General features: G+C 45.8%; 1 protein-coding gene across 3 annotated transcripts in view; it reads right to left on the bottom strand.

Moving 5' to 3' along the window:
• Window positions 1–24548, bottom strand: part of gwl (serine/threonine-protein kinase greatwall) — a 267750-nt gene that overhangs the window by 130212 nt on the left and 112990 nt on the right. The gene's annotated exons all lie outside the window — the stretch shown is intronic.

Raw genomic sequence — 24548 nt, 5'->3', positions numbered from 1 at the left:
TGCACTGCCTCCAGAGAGCAAGACCTACACGACCGCTCATAAAGTGCTGTGCCGCTTGCAAGGAGGGGATGTGTCATAGTCTCCTCGGCTGTCGCTGTGCAACTACAACTGAATCAGCTGGTAGTTCTAAGCCCCCGTGCCGGTTTTGCTGTAGATATGCCCTGTATATAATGCATAAAGATGCTTTGTGCTCATCTCTTTGACACTGACTCGCTTTCATCACTACCACCAAGGCAGCAGGCAGCTCTTGTTCATGAAACAGGTGACATGAACTACGGGCCATACTCCCTTCGGCACAACAGCGCCAACTGAGCACCATTTTCATGTTTGGCATTGGAGAAATTTTGAGCGCGGCTGCAGCGTGAGACCTGCAAGTATTTGGCGTGCCTTGTGCTATAACCGCACGGTTACAACAAAAGAGCGGTGGGAACCAGGTGGGTCGTCATCATATACTCTTTACAGAAAAGCATGTCTTCAATTGGAGAACGTCCTCGATAGCCCATTTACTCCAAGGCAGAGCACGCACCCCCTGTAAGCAGGCAGGCGGAGCCGTAGTGGTGCAGCACCGGACCCAAGGTTTGGGCACTCCCTACTTCATGTGCTGCACGTGGGCCTTCACTTGAGCCCTAATCCAGTTCAGTATTGCTGGAAGGGAGCTATAGTGCCATTACCCTTGACAGGAGCCAGCAGGGGCTCGCTTGGCCCGTCCAGTTGCCATGCCGTGACTGAGGCGGGCGCCATCCACTGCCACAGAATCATTGGAGCACATGACAGCAGCAAATGCTTTTCGAAGCAAATGATGCAGAAAGTCGGCGTCATGGTCGCAGCTGACCACATGCTTCTGCTGACTGAGGGGTGGAAGGACGAACGGGCGACTCCCAAAAAAAGAAAAAGAAAGTCGTCATCATCATCATCATTTATTTTCCCTTAAGGACCCCTAGGCGGGGCATTGCATAAGGGGGGAGCAAAAATAAACGAACTCACAAACAAAAGGAACATTTGGAATATAGAAGTGAAGAAGGCAAACATAATTGTTAAAAGAGCATTATAAAACAAAAGAGTGAACAATCATAGATGCATTGAGGCCATCGCGCTATATGAAGAAGAGGAAAACGGGAAGACTGTTTTGCATACAAAGGTTCAACAATATTTTAAAAAAAATACAACACGTGCAGAGGCGGTACTCAAAAGTGCGACTAAGGAAGGAGGTCAAATAAAAGCAGGGTTTTGAATTTAATTGGGTCACTCTCATTTACAATCTCCTCAGGTAGACGATTCCACTGTTCAATGGCGGATGGCAAGAAGGATTTATGAAATGCATGGGTGGAACCATGTAGACGCTGTAGGCTCGGACTGTTAAAAGGGCGACACAATGTTCTATTGCGAGGGAGTAGGAGTGTGCAGTGCAAATGAGGAAAACAGTAATATCATCATCAGCAGCAGCAGCAGCAGCAGCAGCAGCAGCAGCAGCAGCCTGACTATACCCACTGCAGGGCGAAGGCCTCTCCCTTATTTCTCCAATTAACCTGGTTCTTTGCTAGCTGCATCCACTTGACCCCGGCGAACTTCTTAACCTCATCCGCCCACCTAACTTTCTGCCGCCCCCTGCTACGTTTTCCTTCCCTTGGAATCCAGTTTGTTACCCTAGGCGACCGTCGGTTATCCTCACTTCGCACTATATGTCCTGCCCATGCCCATTTCTTCTTCTTAATTTTCACTAGAATGTCGGAAACTTGAGTTATTTCTCTGACCCACTCTGCACGCTCCTTTTCGGTTGTCCTCAACTTAAGTAAAACCGTCTTGGTTTGCTCCCCCCATTTCAGCCCCATTAAGTGAGTACAGGTAAGATGCAACTGTTGTATACTTTCCTCTTGAGCGATACCAGTAAGCTACTAGTCATAATCTGCGAGTGCTTCCCAATTGCGCTTCATCCCAATCTTATTCTTCTTGTTATTTCCTTTTCATGGTCCGGATCTGCGGTTACTACCTCTCCTAAGTAGACATATTCGCCTACTACTTCCAGTACTTCGCAACCTACTGTAAACTGCTGTTCCTTCCTGAGGCTGTTCAACATTACCTTAGTCTTCTGCATATTGATTTTCAAGCCTACCTTTCTACTTTTCCTGTCTAGGTCATTAATCATTATTGGCAGTTCATCGCCCAAGTTGCTTAGCAAGGCAATGTCATTAGCAAATCACAGATTACTGAGGTATTCTCCATCTACCCTTATCCCTAACTCCTCCCATTCCGAGTCTCTGAATACTTCCTCTGAGCAAGCTGTAAATAGTACTGGGGAGATTCTGTCTCCTTGCCTAACTCCTTTCTTTATGGGAATTTTGTTACTTTCTTTATGCAGAACTATGGTTTCTATGCAGCCATATATCCCAGCACTTTCACGTACGGCTCGTCTACCCCCTGATTTCGCAATGCCTGCATCGCCGCCGAGGTTTCAATTGAGTCAAATGCTTTTTCGTAATCAATAAATGCTATGTATAAGGGCTAGTTATATTCCGAGCATTTTGCTATCACCTGATTGATGGTATGGATATGATCAATAGTAGAGTACCATTTCCGAAAACCTACTTGATCCTTTGCTTGATTGCAGCCCAAGGTTGTCCTGATTCTATTAGCGATTACCTTAGTAAATACCTTAAATGTAACAGTCAGTAAGCTGACTGGTCTGTAATTGTTAAGGTCCCTTTCTTATGAATGAGGATAATGTTTGCATTCTTCCATGGTTCCAGTACAGTTGATGACACCAGACGCTGCGTACAGTGGGCTTGGCAGCACAGCAACGATGCGGTCATCTTACGCCCGCCATCTCCTCACCTTTCAGGTGTTCCTTCTGGCCTTTCTACCGACATCTGGCGATGACTGCTTAATCGGCGAATCTGATGCGGGGCCAGTTACCAATCTGAACGGTGGTGATTCGGACGTTCCTGCCTCGCCGCGCAGCCTATCATCTGGACCAGAATGCGCAGCAAAACCTTTGCGCTGCTGCCCCAGTGCGCCTCTGGACACGTCGGCACGGCGCTTGTCATCCTCCACCCCCCGAAAGCTAGCCATCGCATCGAAAGCAACATCAACACAGCCACCTAAAAGCGCCTCCCATCCCATCACTCCCATCAGTGGGCTCGGCAGCACAGCAACGATGCGGTCATCTTACGCCCGCCATCTCCTCACCTTTCAGGTGTTCCTTCTGGCCTTTCTACCGACATCTGGCGATGACTGCTTAATCGGTGAATCTAATGCGGGGCCAGTTACCAATCTGAACGGTGGCGATTCGGACGTTCCTGCCTCACCGCGCAGCCTATCATCTGGACCAGACTGCGCCACGGAACCTTTGCGCTGCTGCCCCAGTGCGCCTCTGGACACGTCGGCGCGGCGCTTGTAACCCTCCACCCCCCGAAAGCTAGCCATCGCATCGAAAGCAACATCAACACAGCCGCCTAAAAGCGCTTCCCATCCCATCACTCCCTTCAGTGGGCTCGGCAGCACAGCAACGATGCGGTCATCTTACGCCCGCCATCTCCTCACCTTTCAGGTAACGAATCGGTACTCACTATGCGCACGGAGTACCCGTTACCCTGCCTTGTTAGTGCTGCCGAGCCCCTGTTGTTGCATTGACATTATGCGTGATTGTGCAGACATATTGTTGGAATTGCTAGCACTAGCTGGCGACGTTGAGCTAAATCCCGGCCCACCCACGCGTTCGTCTTCAATCGATGCGTCTGGCGACATCTTGACCGCTCTCAAGGAAATCCGTGAAGGTCCATCTTAAACGAAGTAAAGGCAATGCAAACTAAACTCACCCAAAACGACGCCGTATTAGATGACACTAGGCAAAGGTTATCAAAAATCGAAAATGAATTTTCGTCTATCGCAGTAATAAAAACCCAAATTGAAGATGTTCAGGCCCTGGCTGAAGATAACGCCCACGACATATCAGTACTAACAAGCCGGTTGGATGATTCAGAAGACAGGGCGCGCCGATCTAATATCCTATTCTTTGGACTAACCGATAAAGAAAACGAATCTTGGTCCCAATCCGAAGACGCAATCATATATCTTTGCAGCGATAAACTTGGGATCGATATCACACCGATGGATATTGAACGCGCACACAGACTAGGAAAATTTGATTCCAACAAATCTAGACCTATCATCGTGAAATCCGCTCACTTCAAGACAAAAGAAAACATACTTTCAAGCGCTAATAAGCTAAAAAACACAGATTAGCGCATAAGCCAGGACTACTCACCCAACACCCGTACCGTGCGAAAACATCTTGTTGAATACGGCAAGGCACAACAGAAAAAATTCAAGCTGTGTCATGATAAACCCATTATTGACAATGAAACTTATACTTTAACCATGCCACAAAGAGAGTCGTCCCACGTGCCCCATAACTAGAATTCAAAGCTAACCCGATTTCAAGCACCAAAGCCGTTCCGTTTCTGTACACTAACATAAGGAGCTTAATGCCCAAGCTTGACAAACTTCGCTACCTTATCGACACAACAGACAGCAAACTGGTGCTATTAAGTGGAACCTGGTTAAACGCAACTATCCATGACTCCGAGATTCTAACATTCCTTCCAAATTTCAATATCTTCCGACGCGATCGTGTAAATAGACGAGGTGGTGGTGTACTAATAGCTGCTCATCATAGCCTACATTGCACCGTAATTAACATAAATTGCCCGTTGGAAGCTGTTTTTATAATGTGCAACATGTCTTACCCTCCCGTCATCATCGGAGCCTTCTATCGCCCTCCAGATACTGATGCCTCGTTTTCTAATCACTTCTACGACACTATCCACTCCTTAACTTCGCAATATCCCCACGCTTCCGTTCTTATTTCGGGTGATTTCAACTTTCCTGCTATCACATGGTCTGATGTCACATTAACAATCGCCAAAAATAACACTGAAAGCGAATTTTTAAACGCATGCCTCACGTTCAATCTGTCACAGCTTGTTTCTGCCCCTACTAGGGAAGATAACCATTCTTCGAACATACTCGACTTGGTACTAACTTCCCACCCCGACAACGTCTCATCCCTTACGTACTTACCCGGCATTAGCAATCACAAAATAATACAAGCTTCATTCCAATGCCAGCTACCTTGCACAAAAAAGGCTAAAAAGAAACGAACGCTCTATCATAAGGGTAATTAAGGATGGATAAATGATAAGTTGTCAGAGTTTGCGACGTGGTACTTAACAGACTTCACTACTCGCTCTGTCGAAACTAACTGGTCGCTTTTCAAGAATAAAATGCATGAACTTATCACCACATACATTCCCACTATAACTGTTACGGAATGACTCACATCGCCGTGGTTTAACGCTACCCTAAAACGAATGAACAACGAAAAGAAACTGTACTATCGAGCAGCTAAACGCTTAAACACCTCAGTTTCATGGGAAAAATATCACACCATCGACAAAACATTTCAGACACTTGCCGCTAAAACAAAGAAAAGCTTTTATTACAACACGTTGCCCAACATGCTGCGGACAAACCCTAGACAGTTTTGGAAAATTGTTCATCCATCGCGTAACAACCACTTATCCCTGCTCGATGACCGAAATAATCCTATTCCTGATAAAGATGTACCAGAAGTTCTGAACTCCGTATTTTCATCTATTTATACTAACGAGTCTAAAGATGAACTTCCTGATTTTCCGCGACACAATCACCCTGTCATGCCTCCCATAACTTTTCATGCCAACGGAATTGCGAAACTAATTGATTCTTTAAAGGTCTCTTCCTCAGCCGGGGTTGATGGCATCAACTCAAAACTACTAAGAGACACCAAACATATCACAAGTATCATTCTGTCGCATATCTTTCAGCAATCGTTATCATTTGGAGTGTTGCCACAAGACTGGAAGGTAGGCAAGGTGATTCCAGTTCCTAAAAAAGGTTCGCCATCTTCACGCCACAGCTATCGTCCCATATCCCTCACAAGCATTTGTTCAAAGTTAATGGAGCATGTTATCTGCACACACCGCAAATTTTCTTATATCTGTAAATTTTTTTCACCCTAACCAACACGGTTTTCGTAAAGAAATGTCATGTGACACACAGTTAGCTCTATTTATTAATGACATCATTTCTAACCTAGATGACAACATACCAGTTGATGCATTGTTCTTGGATTTTGAGAAAGCTTTTGACAAAGTTCCCCACAGACGGCTTCTACTTAAACTTTCACGTTTGAACCTTGACCCACTCATTCTAACTTGGATAGAACACTTCCTCACTAACCCTAAGCAGTTCGTACACGCTAATGAATTTTTCTCACCTTTAAGCTCTGTCGCCTCTGGAGTGCCACAAGGTACTGTACTCGGTCCATTACTTTTCCTAATCTATATTAATGACCTGGCTATTGATATAACTTCTAACATACGACTATTTGCGGATGACTGCGTAATATATCGACCTATCGCTAACAGCAACGATACTAAACTGTTACAGAATGACTTGAATTACATCGAATCCTGGTGTAGCAAATGGCTCATGTCCCTAAACACAAATAAGACGTCATTAATTACATTCCACCATAGACAGTCCTTTCCTTCACCTTCGTATTATATATTTGGCTCTAAAATTTCCGCACTTGACTCTTATAAATATCTTGGTGTAACCATTACCCGTTCCCTCACTTGGTCTACTCACGTCTCTAACATTGCTAAAGACGCCAATCGCACGCTTGGTTTTTTACGCCGTAACTTGCGACTTTCACCTCCTTCTGTCAAACTGCTGACCTATTTAACACTCGTCCGTCCCAAACTGGAATACGCATGCGCAGTTTGGGACCCTCACCAGTCTAACCTTTCCCTCACCCTCGAATCCATCCAAAATCGTGCAGCTAGGTTCATTCATTCAGACTACTCATATCACTCTCCAGTCTAACCTTTCCCTCACCCTCGAATCCATCCAAAATCGTGCAGCTAGGTTCATTCATTCAGACTACTCATATCACTCAAGTGTTACTGATTTAAAGACAAAATCTAATCTCCTTTCCCTCCAATCACGCCGCAAAATAGCCCGGCTGTGCCTTTTTCATAAATTTCCCCATTCATCACTAGGAAACTGTGCCATCATGCCTTGTCACCGCGTATCCCATCGACTTAATCACAATAAAGTAGTATACCCGCCATCTGCAAATACCACTGCACATCTAAATGCTTTTTTCGTCCAGACAGCAAAGGACTGGAATCGCCTTCCTGCCGACGCAGTTCATCTCGCTCATCCAGCACACTTCAAAGCATTCATTGAAAGACTCGCCAATGAACTCTAACAGCCCACCCCTCATGTAATACCCCACCAGGGGCATTTGAGGTATAAATAAATAAATAAATAAATAAATACAGGGTGGCCAGTTTTTCTAGCACGATATCGCCCCCGTCCTTTAACAAATCTGTATTTATCTGATCCTCTCCAGCTGATTTCCCCCTTCTCATAGTTTCTAATGCTTTCTTGACCTCGTCCTTCGTCATTGATGGTACGTCTGACTGTTTTTCCCTACCGCCAATCTCATTACGATCCTGACTACTTTGGCTACTGTAGAGATCTGAATAGAACTCCTCGGCTACTTTGACTATCTTGTCCATATTCGTGATGACGTTGCCCGCCTTGTCCCTTATCGCATACATCTGCTTTTTGCCTATGCCCAATTTCTTCTTTACCGCTTTAAGGCTTCCCTCGTTCTTTACAGCATGCTCAATTTTATCCATGTTATACTTCCTTATATCGGCCACCTTGCGCTTACTGATTAGCTTTGATATCTCGGCCAATTCTATCAGGTCTGTTGGATTGGAAGCTTTCATACTCTTCATACTTAATGAAATCTTTGGTCTCCTAGACACCTTACCGGTATCCTCTCTAACTATCCTACCCCCTACTTCTACCATGCACTCAGTAATGATATCTATGAAGATATTATTCATTGCTTCTCAGTAATGTCGCAATCATTGGTTATAGCTGAATATCTATTCTGTAGCGAGATCCTGAACTCTTCTGCCCTCCCCCTCACCGCTAATTCGTTGATGGGCTTCTTTCATACTAATCTGTTGCATTCCTTCTTCAGATTTAGGCTAATTCGGGACCTCACCATCCTGTGGTCACTGCATCGCACTTTCCCGATTACCTCCACATCTTGCATAATGGCGGGGGTTGAACACATTATGTAGTAGATTTCATTTTTAGTCTCCCCGTTAGGACTTTTCCATGTCATTTCCAGTTCTTCTGTTTGCTGAAGAAGGTATTCATGATTCTTAAGTTATTGCGCTCTGCAAACTCAACTAGTAACTCCCCCCTACTATTCCTAGAGCCAATGCCATAGTCCCCTACTGCCTGGCCTCCTGCCTGTTTTTTCCCTACCTTGGCATAGAAGTCGCTCATTAGTACAGTATACTGCGGCTTTACTTTTCACACTGCCGATTCTACATCTTCGTAGAAGCTTTCAACTACCTGGTCATCATAACTACATGTAGGTGCATAAGCCTGTACAACCTTCAGTTTATACCGTCTATTAAGCCTAATTACGATGCCTGCCGCCCTCTTATTAATACTATAGAATTCATCTATATTACCAGCTATATACTTACTGACACGGAAACCTACTCCTAGTTGTCGTCTCTCCGGTAAACCTCGATAACACAGTACATGCCCATCCTTCCGTACAGTAATATGCCTCATTCGACCTCCTAACATAACTAAGCTCTATGACATCCCATTTTATACCCTCTAGTTCCTCTAACTGCACTGCTAAACTAGCTTCACTAGCTAGGGTTCTAGGGCGGAATTTTTTTTTTTTTTTTAAATCCGGTGGAGAATTGCGTGGCACCGGGATTTGAACTCCGGTCCTCTTGCATGCGAGGCGGATGTGCAACCGCTGTGCTACAGTAATATAACTTGTGGAAAAGGCAGAGTTTGGCAATTGTACAGCGAGAAGACAGTGGCGGTATGTCAAGCGATGATTTTATGCCAGAAACACTGCTCCTACGGTCGTAACATGAAGTAATTAATCGGGCCAACTCAAATGCATCCATTAGGTATGACTGGTGTGGATTCCAAATGGGTGAGGCTATTCAAGTTTAGTGCGAATGAAAGTTTCGTAAGCAAGTTTGCGGATAAATGGAGGGGGCACGGCTAGCAACCTTCTCAGTCGGTTGAGCGATTTCGAACTTTCAGCTACTATGTTTAAGATGTGCTCGGACCATGGAAGTTTGTTAGTGATTGTTACTCCTAAGTACCGGTAGGACTCGACTTGTGTTAGGGGGATTGACCTTAAAGAATACTGATAATTTAAGCTACTGTGTTTACGTGATACTGTCATGAACTTGCATTTTGAAACGTTTAGTGTCATCAGCCACCGGGTGCACGTGTTGGTCCATCTTGAACAAATTTATAACAGCGCAAAGAGACAAGGACGAGGCGAGACGACGAGGACCAGCGCCGTCCTTGTCATCTCGCCTCGTCCTTGTCTCTTTGCACTGTTATATATTTGTTTTAGTTATTTCGTTGAGGTCACTTTGGAGGAGGTATTGGTCGTTGTTCGATAATACGCGTCGATACAAAACGCAGTCGTCTTGCGAAAAGGCGAATTGATGATGAGATGTTGCAAGGAAGGTCGTTAATGAATACCAAAAAAAGAAAAGGACCGAGCACAGAGCCTTGAAGAACACCCGAAATGACGTTTGTGTCTGAGGAATAATGGTTATCTATTAAAGTGCGTTGCGAACGGTTAGAAAGGAAACAGTGGATCCACAATAAAACCAGGGGGTCAAGACGGAGGCTTGAAAGTTTAGCCATGAGGCGATGATAGGGTACGCAGTCAAATGCTTTGGAAAAGTCAAGATAAATAACGTCACTTTGAAAGCCGGAGTCAAGATTAATGTGAAGGTCTGTTGTAAATTCTAATAGCCGTGTTTCGCATGAAAGGCCTCGACAAAAACTGTGCTGTTTCGGAAAGGAAAAAGGATTGACATCAAGGTGTGATGTAATGGCTGAGTACAGCACATGCTCTAGCAGTTTGCAGGAGATGCATGTCAAAGAAATAGGGCGGTAATTCGAGGGGTCAGAACGACTGCCAGATTTGTGTACATGGATTACGGTGCTATTTTTCCAGTCACTTGAAATTGATGATGTGGCGATTGACTGATTGAAAATGATCTGTAAAATCGAACTGGAAATCAGTTTGGTGCCTTTTAGAATTTTAGGCGAAATATTGTCGGGGCCTGGGCTGCTCTACAGATCTTAAGGTTGACTATTAGTTTCACTGTGCCTTCGGATGTGATTGTGACTGGCTGCATTTCAGAGAAATTAAAACATGGTTGGAAGGGAATGTCAGAAGTGAGTTCATGAGTGAACACAGAAGCGAAATATGCGTTCATGACCTCAGTTACCCGGCACATGTTAGCCATCAGGATTGGTCAATGTCATGTGTGGCGGGCAGCGTTTCGGGGTTAATAAGCTCCAAAATTTTTGCGGTTTGTCGCGAAGAATAGTTAGAAGGTCTTGGTGAAAAAACTTTCGTTTGGAGCGCTTCAATTGGCCCGTGTATTAATGTAGTGCTTTGAAGTAGGAAGACCACTTCTGGAGGAAATTTGCTTTCTTAGCTTCTCCAAAAATATGTTTTTTTCTTCAGGCTAGTTTGCACAATGAATTTGAGAACCAAGCCTTGTTGGCATGCCCCCCGCACTAGTGGGACGTACCTGTCGATGAGAAAAAGTATTTTGTGTTTGTATAAGGACCAATTTTGTTCAACTGTTCTATAATCAGCGACAGGACTAAAATGCTACAGAAAGTTATCAAGTTCTGCATTTATCTTGTCAAAATTAGCTTCAGTGTCGAGTTCTTCCCATGTAAAGAATTTTCCACCCAAAATGTCGCCAATTGTTCGTGAAAAATAGAAGTGGCTTTGTTATGCGAGTAAATATCTAGGGGTATGCAGGACGCATGCAGCGTGGGTTCAAGGTTGCAAAAAATAAAAAACAATGGTAACAATATTATGGCAATTTTCTGTAGCTTTTGACCTGCAATTGGGAGGAAAAGTCAAAAATAAGTTTGAAATGTCCGAAATTTTGGTCTGTGCTATACATCGACTCTATGGAGCATGTGACTGTGTTATGGCAGACTCCGCATAATCGCGCAGGTCTAGAAAAATTGGTCTGAGACTGCATACGTATACAGTAAAAGCTCATTAATTCGAACCTCATTGTGCCAGGAAAAATGTTTGAATTATCGAAAGGACTAGAAAAACCTTGCAAGAATCATCTGCATTACGGTATATTTACTGCATTCACTCGCACTCACTGAATTTATCAGTGCAGCTATAAGCCATATTACATCTATCTGTGTACTAGCATAGATGTAATATCGCTTATACACAAATTCAGTTTTGAGAAATGTTTGATTTTTAGGATTTTAGTACCACTGACATTGTACCATGCACGGATGCCTTGTTTTTTTAAAACTGTCACTTTGAACATATGAATTGGGTTTTTGACGACCCAATGCAAATATCGCGAAAACACAAAGTTAATCATGAAGGTATGCTGCTGGGCTAGTTGGTACTTGTTGAACATCATAAAATCGCAGTGCTGGCAGTCGAGGACAAAGGGGCGAAATACAACTACACTGAACTTTTAACCTCATTTGTACATGTTTTGATCCCCGCTTTTATTTAACAAAAGGGTATCAATGCGAAAGCGCACCTACGAGAAAGATATGGAAATCTCGGTACCCACGTGTTTGTTTTTTCCCAATAAAGAAAAAAAAATGCGACTACTGAAATTGTCGTATCTGTCTTGTAGGTGCACTTGCGCGTTGATACCTTTCTATTAAATATAAAGCACGGATCAAAACATGTCCAAATAAAGTTGTACGTTCAGCGCAGTTGTGCGTGTGTATCCTCCCTTTGTCCTCATCTGCCAGCGCTGCTATTCCATAATAATACAAATTCGTGCAAAGGCACCTTATGGTTGGAGAATCGGTGCGCTGAGAACAATTACTAAATAGAGATATGCTCTCGTCACATACCAGTGTATCTCCCGCTGGTCCTCTACAGCGGCCGGCCGGTTTTCCATCAGCTCATAATATGCCACCTCAATGGCGTGAATATTGAGCACTGCTGCATGAAATGCAGCATGGTCAGTGATATATCGAGTGAAGCAGCGCAACAGCACAAGGCCAGAGGAAGAAAGGGACAAACACAGCGCTCACTCGATATGTCAGACCAACTCGCCCACCAGTTCTTATAGTCAGTAATGCATGCTGCATCATCCTCAATCAAGGCGTTCACACGCCGCACCTCGCGGCTGTTCCAGCGTCCAGCAACGAACAAGCAGCGTGGAAGCAAGGAGAAGAAGAGCGTTGATTCGAGATTGCATGCTGGTATTTATAGCCTACAAGCGGCTGCATGATAACAGCCAGAGCGCATGCGCGACTGATACATTACATCTTCCTCGGTGTAATCTTTAAAAGTCTGAGAGCACAATACGCGACACTTGTTGGAAATTCTGGTCGTAGTGAAGACGATTGGGCTGTCTCTTTTGTCGGGTGGATCGCCTTGGCACAAATTGAGTGGGCTGTATTGTAGATTGCGACGCTTCCACGTTTTCCTCGGAAATGTCTTCGCTGCCAGAGTCATCTTCCGTCAAGTCGCTTCGGAATGGCTCACGTGTGGCTAGAAGATGTTGTCGGTTGCGTCGAAGCACTTTGTTGTCCTCTGTAAGGACGCGATAGGACCTTGGTGCTACCAGGCCCATAACTCGAGCCTTGCAGTCCCATGCATTCCCTCGTACTCTTACAACTGCATCTTTTTTTAGTTCAGGCAGATTTTTCCCTTTTGAGGGCCTTTGCTGGCGTGGTTGGCGCTGGGATTTCTGTTGACTGGAGCATGACACGAAGTCTGGTAGCCGAGTGCGTAACTTTCTGCCTTGAAGAAGCTCTCCAGGGGACCGGCCTTCGGCTAGTGGAGTCGAGCGATAACCGAGAAGGCCCAACCAGAAGTCCTCGTTGAGTTCGCCAGTCTTCTTCATTATTGTTTTGACAATTTGGACTCCCTTCTTGGCGAGGCCATTGGATCGTGGGAATCGCGGACTGGACGTGACATGCTTGCAGTCGTATCTAGAGGCGAACAAAGCAAATTCATGTGATGAAAACTGAGGACCGTTGTCGGTGCAGACTTCCAACGGAATCCCATACCGTGCAAAAATTGAGCTAAGCTTAGCAATGACTGTGCATGTCGTTGTGTCAGTAAGCTTTTCGACTTCAGGGAAGTTTGAAAACGCATTGAACACGCACAGGTAGGAGTTTCCACCTACGGTAGGAGGAAACTACTTTCCAGGTAGGAGTTTCCGCATAAAGATGTCAACGCCCACCCTGTACCAGGCATGGCCTGGGATCGGCCTAAGCAGCACTGGTTCGGTTTCTTGTTTGTAAGCGTATTTTTGACAAACAGAACAGGTCTTCACCATGGTTTCAATGTCCGTATTCAGTCTCGGCCAGAATACCAAGCGACGGGCTCTCGCTTTGCACTTATTTATGCCTAAGTGACCTTCATGAATACGACCCAGTATTTCAGCTCTCATATTCTTCGGAATGACGACCTTTGTCCCCTTCATAATAATACCCTTAACTTCTGATAACTCAGGACCAAAAGGTTTCATCGAGCCTTCAATTTCTTCTCCATTCCTCAGTTGCCGCAACACTGTTTGCAAGTCTGGGTCAGAGGCTGTCGCTTCTGCCAGTCGATCAAACATTTTCTTGCTCACCAGATCTAAAGTCACGCTCACTGCATGAACGTCGACGTCTTCAGTGAAGTCATCACGTTCGCTTGGAACGGCTGGCGACGATCTTGAAAGCATATCGGCCAGGAACAGCTGTTTGCCTGGAACAAAGTGAAGAACATAATCGTATCTTAGCAAGCGCAGGAAAATTGTTGCAGTCTTGGTAGCATGTCACCAATGGCTTTCGAAGCAATTGCTATCAACGGTCTGTGGTCTGTTTCGATGGCGAACTTGCGGCCGTAAACGAAATGAAAAAAGCTTTCACAGCCGAAAGTAATGGCCATTGCCTCTTTCTTGATTTGCGCATCTTTGTTCTGCCTCCGTCATTGTGCGTGATGCATAGGCGACCGGCTGCCAACTACCACCGTAGTTCTAAAGAAGGGCAGCACCAATCCCATTTTTCGAAGCATCAGCAACGACCTTGGTCTTTTTAGCAGGATCAAAAATGGCTAGCAAAGGAGGACCACTCAGTGCGTCACAGACAGCTTGCCATTCCTTACAGTGGTTTGCAGACCATTCAAAAAGGGCGTCTTTTTTAATGAGGCTTCGCAGAAGCGTCGTCCTTTCCGCTAGATGCGGTATATACTTTCCGAAGTAGTTCACTACCCCGAGCATTCTGTGAACGCCAGCTTTGTCCTTTGGCTGAGGCATTTCACTTAATGGTGCGATCAGTGCGGGGTTAGGTCTTATTCCGTCTTTGTTTATGATGTCACCCAAAAAGTCAATTTCCGTGACACCGAATTTGCATTTCGCCGCATTGAGCGTCAGGCCGGCCTTTTTGGCTAGTTGCAAGGCAGTGCGGAGGCGAGTATCGTGCTCTTCCCTTGTGCTCCCCCATATCAATATGTCATCGACATAGATTCGGACCCCTGGAGCCTGGTCGAATATTTCATTCATAGTTCTCTGGAAAACCTCGGGCACCGAAGCAATGCCGAAGGGAAGTCGCAAGAAACGGTAGCGTCCGAAGGGTGTTCCGCTTGTGCATACCTTTGATGTAGCTTCATCTAAGGGGATTTGGTGGAACCCCGAATGCACGTCGATGCGAGAGAAAAAGGAGGCCCTGGCAAGCTCAGCTTCAATGTCATCTCGCTTAGGCATTTGATAATGTTCTCGCTTTAGGCACTCGTTAATTCGTCCCATCCTTTTTTCTTGCTGCAACAAACGGACTCACCCAATCAGTGGGTTCGGTGACTTTGCCAGCCCGCTCCATCCGATCCAACTCTTCTCGCAGGGGCTCGAGCAACGCCAAGGGCACCAGTCGCACCGGCTGGACTACCGGTGTTGCATCCTCGCGCAGAACTATGTGGTAAGGGCGTGCTAGGCAGCCGATGCCCTGAAACAACTTGGAAATTCCTTAACCACTTGGTCAGTGCTGTTCATGTGCACAGTGTTCACAGAACGCGACAACAGACATAACGCTTCACTTGCAGACAGTCCCAATATGGCCTGGTTGCCCTTTTTTACAATGAAGAAGTCGAAGTACCCACTTTGGTCGTTCACAACCACTTGGAGCGTAGCCACGCCGATGTGCTTTATAATGTCACCGGTGTATGAGCGGAGGACGGAGGGGCTTGCTCTTAAACCAGACTTCGCAAGCGAATTTATTGCCTTACTCCGTTTTTCAAAGGCTCAAAGCCTTTGAAAAACGGAGTAAGGCAATAAATTCGCTTGCGAGCCTGTGTCTACTTTCAGAGACGCTACTTGGGAAGCCACTCTCGCGTGAATGACCCAATCAGCTCTGTTGCCTAAGCAGACGTCGAGTATTTCAAAACCTTCCTGCTCGCCGCGTACTTCGCTTACTTGAGGCACGTTTTTGCAACAGGCCGAAAAATGGTTAGCGCCACGGCACCGGAAGCATGTTTTGCCGAACGCTGGGCATCGGCCGCGTTCGTGGACACGGTTGCACTTGGAGCATTTGAACTGCCGGCGTGTTTTTATACGAGCAACTTCCTGTTCTGGTTGAGCCTCGGCCTGCTCTGAACATTCTGCACACTGTTCACAGGCTGAAAAGTTGCCTTGCTGGCGCATTTCAATTCGTGCTACTTGCTTCTCCGCTTGAGCCCATGTATTGTTTTGTTTGGCGCATACCTCTTCAGCCTTGCAAATTTCCTCCGCCCTCAGTAAAGTAAGGTCCTTAACTTTCAGCATTTTTTCGCGCAATTTCGAATTATTTGTGCCAAAGACAACCTGGTCCCTGACCATGGAGTCACTCAAGGTTCCAAAATTGCAGCTTCGTGCAAGTCTCTTCAAGTCCCGTGAAAAGCGTTCGAAGGTTTCGCCCTCAGCTTGCATTCTTGAACGAAAGACATAGCGTTCGTATACTTCGTTTTGCTGCTCTTCGCAGTATTCCTCGAACTTCTTTGTAACAGTTTGATAATCTTCCTTGCTTTCGTTCTCCGAAAACAAAAAGCTGTTGAATACCTCTAGGGCGTCTTCCCCGGCTACGGTGAGCAGCAGTGCGGTTTTGGCTCCTTCCATCCGCGGTTCTTTCGTCGACTCAGTGGCCTGCAGGAACAGCTCGAACCGCTGCTTGAAGAGGCTCCAGTTCTTTGCGGTGCTACCGGACAGCACCAGCGGCTGCGGTGGCTTCACTAAATCCATCGTACAGTGCACAGTGACACCACCGCTTCGATCAGCGCGTTACTGCATACGTGAACGCTATCCCACTTCTGACACCATGTTCCAGCATCCAGCAACGAACGAGCAGCGTGGAAGCAAGGAGAAGAAGAGCGTTTATTCGAGATTGCATGCTGGTATTTATAGCCTACAAGCGGCGGCATGATAACGGCCAGAGCGCATGCGCGACTGATACATTACAGCGGCAGCAGCCCGTTGGGTCCCCATTGGGTGGCACCGGCTGCACCTAAGAGAATGTTCGGCAAAGTTCATTTCCGCCCTTGCGCTTGACACACAGCGCGCACGTGGATCAGCGAATAAAAGGCATGAAGTTATTGCGTCGGAAAAAAAAAGTTCTTTTTCACTCGTATACTTGGCAGCTTTTTTCTAACATCGCTCACATGGCGCTATCCGAAAACATGCGTGTGCCTAATTCATGTGTACTCATTTCACTGATTGCAGATTTTTTTTATCACTCGCATATGGCTCTGGCCAAAAGTTATGCGGTACGGACCTGGCCACACAATCCATCTGATGACCGAAATGCAGTGCCAAAATTGAGGGCTGGGAGGCTGCCCTATCCAGCTCTGAACCAGGGCCCTCGTGACACGCGCGCGGATAGCAGCGGCAGCCGCTGGAGTCCCAGACTAGGGAGCCCACCTACACATCCCCCTCCCTTATCCCTGCTCAATAATGTTTTTCAGTCAGTCACGCTCTCGTGAAACTCAGAACAAATGCCAAAAGACATGTAGCTGTTCTATAACACCACAGCTATGCGGTGCATCGGCCACTACTTACCAGTTGTTGTTGCCTAGGCGGTCACCTTGGTCGCCGGCCTCCTCGTTTTCGACGGCATTACCCGGACCATGGGGTGGCGGGCTTTGTGATGGGCTCGCCAGCGAGTCAAACCTGTAATGGTTTTGTGGGCCCGCATTGGCGGCAAAATGTTCGTCCCACACATCATCGACATCGCTGAATGACGGCGAAGATGGCCATGAAGGAAACGACGATGACAACGGCGATGAAGGCGAAGACGGTGAAGACGACGGGGACAATGCCATTGTCAATGCGGACGCATGTGGTGTGTCGCGCACATGGTCGTGCACATGTTTTTCAAAGCAGACGAATGCTTACGCCACCGCATCACGTTTTGGAGGTCACAAAATCACTAACCTGTTGTGCACGTGCGTCGTCGACGTTACGCGGCACTGAGTGCTGCTAACATTGGAAACCGAATCTGACCATGCTAAATAGCTTCGTAATGGACCATTTGCGGAGAAGCTCCTGCGCATGCGCGACAAAGGCGCAACTAGCGCCCTCTGTGGGCGATTTGGTTTTGGTTGGAAAACATGACGCGCCAGCGCTGCCTAGCTGTGCATTCTCGCGCTGTATAGCGGTGGATGATTTGAGTTGCTTGTCTCGCTTTCGCCGTATGTGTGTGCCCGCGGCTCGGGAAAACTTATCACGCATTTAAAAAAAAGTCGGACACGTGAAAAAAGGCTGTCTGGATATTTCATGACTGGTCCCTGAGCGCGCGTCGTCTGCTAACGAAGAAGTGTGCTCGGTGTCCTCTTCCGCTGCTTCCTTGCGGAGCCGCTTTTGTTCTCCCCCGTTTTTTTTTTTCTTTTTTTTTTATGTCGGTGCCATAATCTATTGTTATGAGTTTTGTTTCCTGCTACAGCCACACCATTTACGGAAAAGGGGCCATCTCTGCCTTGAGACAAGGTAGTGTAGAGCTTTGCTGGAGTGAGTTCTATACCTTACCAAGAACTATCGACTTGCAGAGTACGCCCGTGCAAGAAGAAGCATCCTAGTGCCCTCACAGAAACACTCAACAGCAGCCCTTCTACATGCTGACAGGTTTCGCTGAGCCTTGAATAAGGAGTAAATATACGCAGCATTGTTCACTATTGCATGCAGTCTAAATACAGTCATTTGACTGGAATGCCTTCTAAGCTAAGCATGTGCCATGCAACAGCGACACTGGTACGTATATATAACGAGGACCACGACGACATACAAGGCGCGAAAGACGAAGCCGTGGGGTCGGTTGGGCACAACCGACCCGTTCAGTAGTAGCTGGGCGTTCTTGCTGTATTTGGTGCTTGCTGCCAAATGAACACATATTGGTTTTATAAGAGTTCTTGAATCGACAGATTCGGTGGGAAATGAATTTTATATACTTGTATAAACATCCACCGTAAATCCAAAAATACAATAGCAAGGTGCGCTATATCTGAACAGCGGGAGCACGGCAGAGTGCAGCCTACGCAGGAAGCGGTCCGTCAGTAAGCGAAGCTCTCGCGTATGAGCGCGAGCGTAGTTGAGAAAATATGAATCGCTTACTAATCAGTACAGCCTGGCCTACATCAGAAGCTGCAGGGACGAAGTCAGCAGGAACTCTTGCCCTACATCAGAAAACCTAGACAAACTTTTGCGCGTGTTACAAAACAGTGCATCCCAAGTCACTGTAACACTCGTCGGCCCATTAGCGCCCATGCAATACACGTTAATTTTGTGTATCAGCATTCTGCACAAGAGAGATACACATCTTTCTAAGCAAAATATCTCACCCCACAACGCAATCGCAGTGAGTTCAAACGATGTGGCCCGAATCAACAGCGAACCATGGCATTGTCGCATAAACACTGCGGTCTTCATGGATTGTGCTCACTCTCATCAAAACTGATTAGTGGTATGAAGATTCAAGTTCCTGACATGGCCTTCCTCCTTTAAGCATCGGCCACAATGCGCCTGGCGAACAGTTTAGGACGCAAACTGCACGTACGTATTGCTCATACGTGGTCATTATTCTGGCTAAAACAGAACGTCGGCGCTCTACATCGTTCTCCTTCTATGTCATCCTCTTTATTCAGCATATGCACGTTTTCAGCAAAAGAGCAACACTAAAACAACGATTTAAGCGCACGCGAAACGCCGAACGCTGCCTTGCGCATGCCAGTTCGAGAAGCTCTTTCCAACCAAAAGTGCCGGCGAAGCTTCCCATTTTGGACGAAAGGTGGCGCTCGCTTTTCCGCAAATGGTCGATTAATTATTCGTGGCGCGTTGGAACTTTTTATGCCACGTGTTATGCTCAGTGGGTACCAAGGCATCAAGTAAAACTATAAAACCATAACATGAAATGTTGATGTCTCCACTCCTTCAAGGAGTCTGTGTATATAATACTGTTTGTAATGTTCTCGTTGACTATTTTGCTTACAGCCACAGCCAGAGCATAACATTCAGCTGTATAAGTACTTGCACACAGAGGTAATCTCACCGTTTTTTCCCATTTTCCTTGCACTATTGCACTTCCAACGTGTTTTGTTGTCTTGGATCCATCCGTGTAAAATTGTGTGCAATTGTCATACTTTTCTTTAAGAGCTAGAAATTCTTGCAGGATGTGTTCAGGTGGTGTGTTATGTTCAGAAAACGGAGTTAGTGTGAAATCAAACACAACTCGAAGGCTGTACCATGGTGGCAGTGAATTTTGTCTTGATGTAATATTGGGGAGGGCATTCAGTATTCTTTGCATTTATCCTCAAATCGAAGTAACAAGGGCTTGATTGACTGAGGCCTATTTTTGGACAATATTCTGGAGGCACACCCTACCAAAAGGTAGGGAGTGTATTTTCAGGATATATGAAAATGTGAGCATAGTCTTTCTAAATTCTAGGGATGGTTTGTTTGTGTCTACATAAAGACTGGTGATGTCCTGTAAGTGCCAGTTGAAAGATGCAAACCTGAATTACGTACATGGTCGAAGCGCTTCAAATATGAAGGTCTTGCTGACCCATATAATAGTCTAGGCAAGAGCAAACGACAGAGCGGTAGATGTGCAAAAGGTAGGTCTGGTGTTTGCGTGAGAGGATTTTGAGTATACAAGCTCTTTTTTTTTTCAGAATGTTTATGTGAGGAAGGAGCTCCCTATCAATAGTTAAACCTAGAAATTTGTGTTTTACTGGTAGTGTGGCAGATGGTGGGGTCAGTGTGCAGTCCTCGTCTAAGAGAAAAGAGAACAGCTACAGAATTTTGCACAGAGAACCTGAAACAATTTCTATCCGTCCATGACGCCAGCTTATTTACTGTAAGCTGAATCTACCTCTCACATGTTGCTATGTTAGATAATGTACACACAATTTGCAAGTCATCTACATAAACCGGGTACATAACGGATTTCGGTATTATTTTCGCTATAGAGTTCATTTCTACTATTAAATGCGTGGTGCTTAAAATGCACCCCTGAGGCATACCATTTTCTTGTGTAAGTTCTTAAAAAGGGTAGAGCCAAGACGTACTTGAAATGACCGGCCAGAGAGAAAGTTTTAGCATTCTGCCCCGAAAGCCAAGCTCTCCTATATCACGCAGGATCCCATACCTCCACGTAGTATCATAGGCTTTCTCAAGGTCGAAAAAGACGACAAGGCAGTATTGCTCATGCAAAAACGCTTCTCAAACTGTATTTTTGAGGCGGACATGGTGGACAGTAGTGGAACATGTTTTCTTGAAGCCGCACTGGTGAAGCAGTTTTTGGGATTCGAGGACAAACATCAATCTTATATTTAGAATACTTTCAAAGCACTTCGCAAGACAGCTCGTCAGGGCTATTGGCCTATAACTACCTGGAGAGTTTGGTGACTTTCGAGGCTTCAAAAGTGGCACTATAATGGCCTTCTTCCAGGTCTCAGGAATTTTCCCAGATATCTAGATTTTGTTAAAGAGTTTTAACAATGCTTCTACAGAGGTTTTTTATAAATGAGCTAACATTTCGTATTGAACATCATCGGGTCCTGGCGCAGTGTGTTTGCCAACTGACAGTATTTCTTCTAGTGTAATTAAAGCATTAAAAGGTTCATTTATGCTACCAGTCATTGGGAGCTTTTGTTTTGCAGCTGTTGATTTGTACTTTAAAAATGATTGTGTATAGTATGTAGAACTTGAAACAGCAGCAAAATATTCTTCCAATGTGTCTGCATGTTCCTCTATACTTGTTTGTGTGCCAGAGGTTGTCAAAAACTGTAAAGGGGGAGCATTTTCCGTCCAGTTTACGAACTTTTTCCTACATGTTTTTGGATGTAACCGAGCTGTTGATGGAAGACGCATACTTCCGCCATGATTGTTTTTCAGCTGTGCGATGGATATACCACGTTTTAGATTTTGCCTTCTTGAAATTTATCAAGTTTTCATGTGTTGCATAGCGGCGTAAAAATCTGCATGCTTTGTTTTGTTCCTTTTTTGCTTTTCTGCATTTTTGCATATACCACGCTTTACGATTTTGTCTCGCCACACCCGAAGTCTGAGGAATGGCTAGACGAGCAGCGGCAAAAATACATGCTTTGAAAGTTTCATTTAATTTGTCCACATCAGAACTGTCCAAATAGGTTTCTTCTAGGGCAGCTTTTTCGCGAAAGAGTGCCCAGTCAACCAAATTCAGCTTCCAGCGCCGTGGTTTTGTTGATTGATGGTGATGACGCTAGGCTGGTAATGACTGGAAGATGGTCGCTCCCATAGGGGTTGTCGAGAACATCCCATTTAAAACCGGTAAAAATACTTGAACAAAAAGGCAAATCTAGGCAGCTGAATATGCCAGTGTGCTTCCACGTATTCAACAAGCAGACATTGTTGCACAGAATAAAATCTTCTAAAACCTGACCTCTGGTGTCAAAAAGAGGAGTGAGCATTAAAATCCCCAACTAAAAGATATGACTCTGGTAGTTGTATTAAAAGAGTGAGGTTCAATGTATATGGAACATATTGTTATGGTTTTAAAATGGAGCATTCCGCATGAGTTGCAATACCACCACAATAGCCTCCAGAGAGTCTGCTTGAGTTCTGTCCGTCGCAACGAAAGACTTGATGCTTTTTAAGGATTCTGTGGTCCAAGGTTTGTCTCCTGGAGACACAATAGGACTGAGGAAAATGAACCTAATATATCTGTTATGTCAGTGTAGTTGTTTAGAAGTCCACGACAGTTCCAGCGAACTAGAAATGCCATGGTAAAATATTAGTGGGGATAGTTTAAAAACTTAGGTAGTTGGGTCCTCTGGACCCGTTATTGGGACTTTGTCCCTTCTGTTGCGCTCGAGAGAGGGAGATGTGTCCGTCACATCCTAAGATATGCTGGACGTTCGTGCTGAAGGTACGGGTGTACTTGTTTTAAGACTTCACCCCTTGGGACAAGGCCTTCAGGCCCGCTGACCTGGGGGTCGGCGCAGCCTGTTTTGGGGGTAGTGGAGCAGCACTAGACACTTCCACCAGGATGGCACCACCTCAGGCTCATTGTGTGTGGCCTGGGTAGGTGCTGAAGACCCCTGTGGTGCTGTGCCTTGCTGCGCCACAGCAGAAGGGTGTTGGATTGAAAAGCATTTGCGTGCTTCGATGAACGTGATGTTTTCCCTTACCCTGAGAGTGATGATGTCTTTTTCGGTCTTCCACGCTGGACAGCTACGCGAATAGGCAGGATGATTGTCCTGGCAATTTGTACAGAGATGGGGTTGAGTTTGGCAGTCATCAGCTGGGTGCTCGTGTGCAGCACACTTTGCACAAGTGAGTCAGCCTCGGCAGCTCTGTACATCGTGACCAGTGCAGTGCCGTGGATTCGGGATGTAGGGTCTGAGGTTGAGTTTTGTGTACCCTACCTTCACAGACTCTAGGAGTACGCTCAGTGGAAAGGTAAGGACAAAGTGTTAGTCTCAATTTCTTTGTTGTCACGTCTTAATTTTATTTTTATTATGTATAAATTTGTCACATGTTGCTCTTTCAGCCCTTCCAGCAGTTCCTTCTCTAAGTTCTTCCTCTGTCATGTACCTCAAGTTGTGGTCGGAAAGAACACCGCGGACAGAATTTGGGCTAATCGCAACTGGAATGTCACCAAAAGCATTGACTCCTGAGAGTTTCTCATACTGATGATGATATAAAATTTATAAAAGCAGGTCTCCATTTGCAAGCTTCTTGATCTTGTAACCCTTGCCTATAGCTTCAGTCAGTGTCTTTGCAACAATGAATGGTGAGACTTGTCTTGTTGTCTTTTCTGAGTGCTCACTATGAACTACATGAAATTGTGAGAAGGTGCTCTTTGTTTTCAAAAAGAACTGGGCAGTTTGGTCGGTACGCTTTCGTTTCGAAGGAGGGCGATCAGTTGAAAAAGAAGAGGAAGCCATAAAAAACATATTTGTTCGGCTGCGGTGCCAGCCACCCACCATGGAGCCCAACAAGGGGACGGGTCAGGAATTGGCAATCAAGTCCTGCCCACGCCAGCTGTACACTGTAACTACAACCCAATATGGCGCAACTCAGGGTGGTTAGCCACACAAGGTTAACCCTCGCCACCTGGAAGTAGGGAAAAACGAAGAAGGTAGGAGAAGACAGGACAATTGTAAGAAAGAAAATAGGAAAGCAAAAGATGAAGGGGAGGATAGGAAAAGGTGACTGCCGATTTCCCCCGGGTGAGTCAGCCCAGAGGTGCCGTCTGTGGGAAGCATGGGCCAAAGTGGTGTGCTGCCTTTCCTGAGGGGCCTTAAAGGTGCAAACACTCAGCATCGGCTCAACCACCAGGATCCCCTTTTCCCCAAACACGGCGATGCCATGCATGGCTAAGCGTGGGTGCTTGGGGTCCGTGGTGTCACACAGTACACGCAAACATCTGCTTTAACAGGTGCCCCCTGCGGGGGGACATGGGTTAGGCTTTACCCACTTTTCCATGATTTTCCTTGGTTTTGTTGGTCCCCGTCTTGGAAGCCTCTTAACTATGCCACCCTACCGCGGGGGCATTTTTTTGGCCATGTGTTACGCACCAGGCCGTCCAGACGTGGGGCCACATAGTTCGAATTATCCATAGGGGAACCGACAGACCTCTATCGAGCTTGGTCAGACCAAGCAGTATAGTTCGAACAAGCTGAAAAATCGAATTATCGAGGTTCGAATTAACGAGCTTTTACTGCAGCTGAAAAATAAAAACTTTTCAGTGCATAATTAATAGAAGCCCCATGGTCAATAGAAATGTGCCATATAGTTGAGTGGTGGGGCACATGCCACAGTTGGTGCATGAAGACTCAACCTGCCTTGACTAGCAGGTGACAAAGGGGAGAGAGGAGAAAACACATTAACCGAAAGAAAATTTAGCTA

Source organism: Amblyomma maculatum, chromosome 2 (assembly GCF_055883805.1).
Source record: "Amblyomma maculatum isolate TAMU_Amacu chromosome 2, ASM5588380v1, whole genome shotgun sequence".
In the NCBI taxonomy this organism is placed as follows: Eukaryota; Metazoa; Arthropoda; class Arachnida; order Ixodida; family Ixodidae; genus Amblyomma; species Amblyomma maculatum.
The sequence above is the reverse complement of the archived record's forward strand: the minus strand, read 5'-3'. Positions and strand labels throughout refer to the sequence as shown.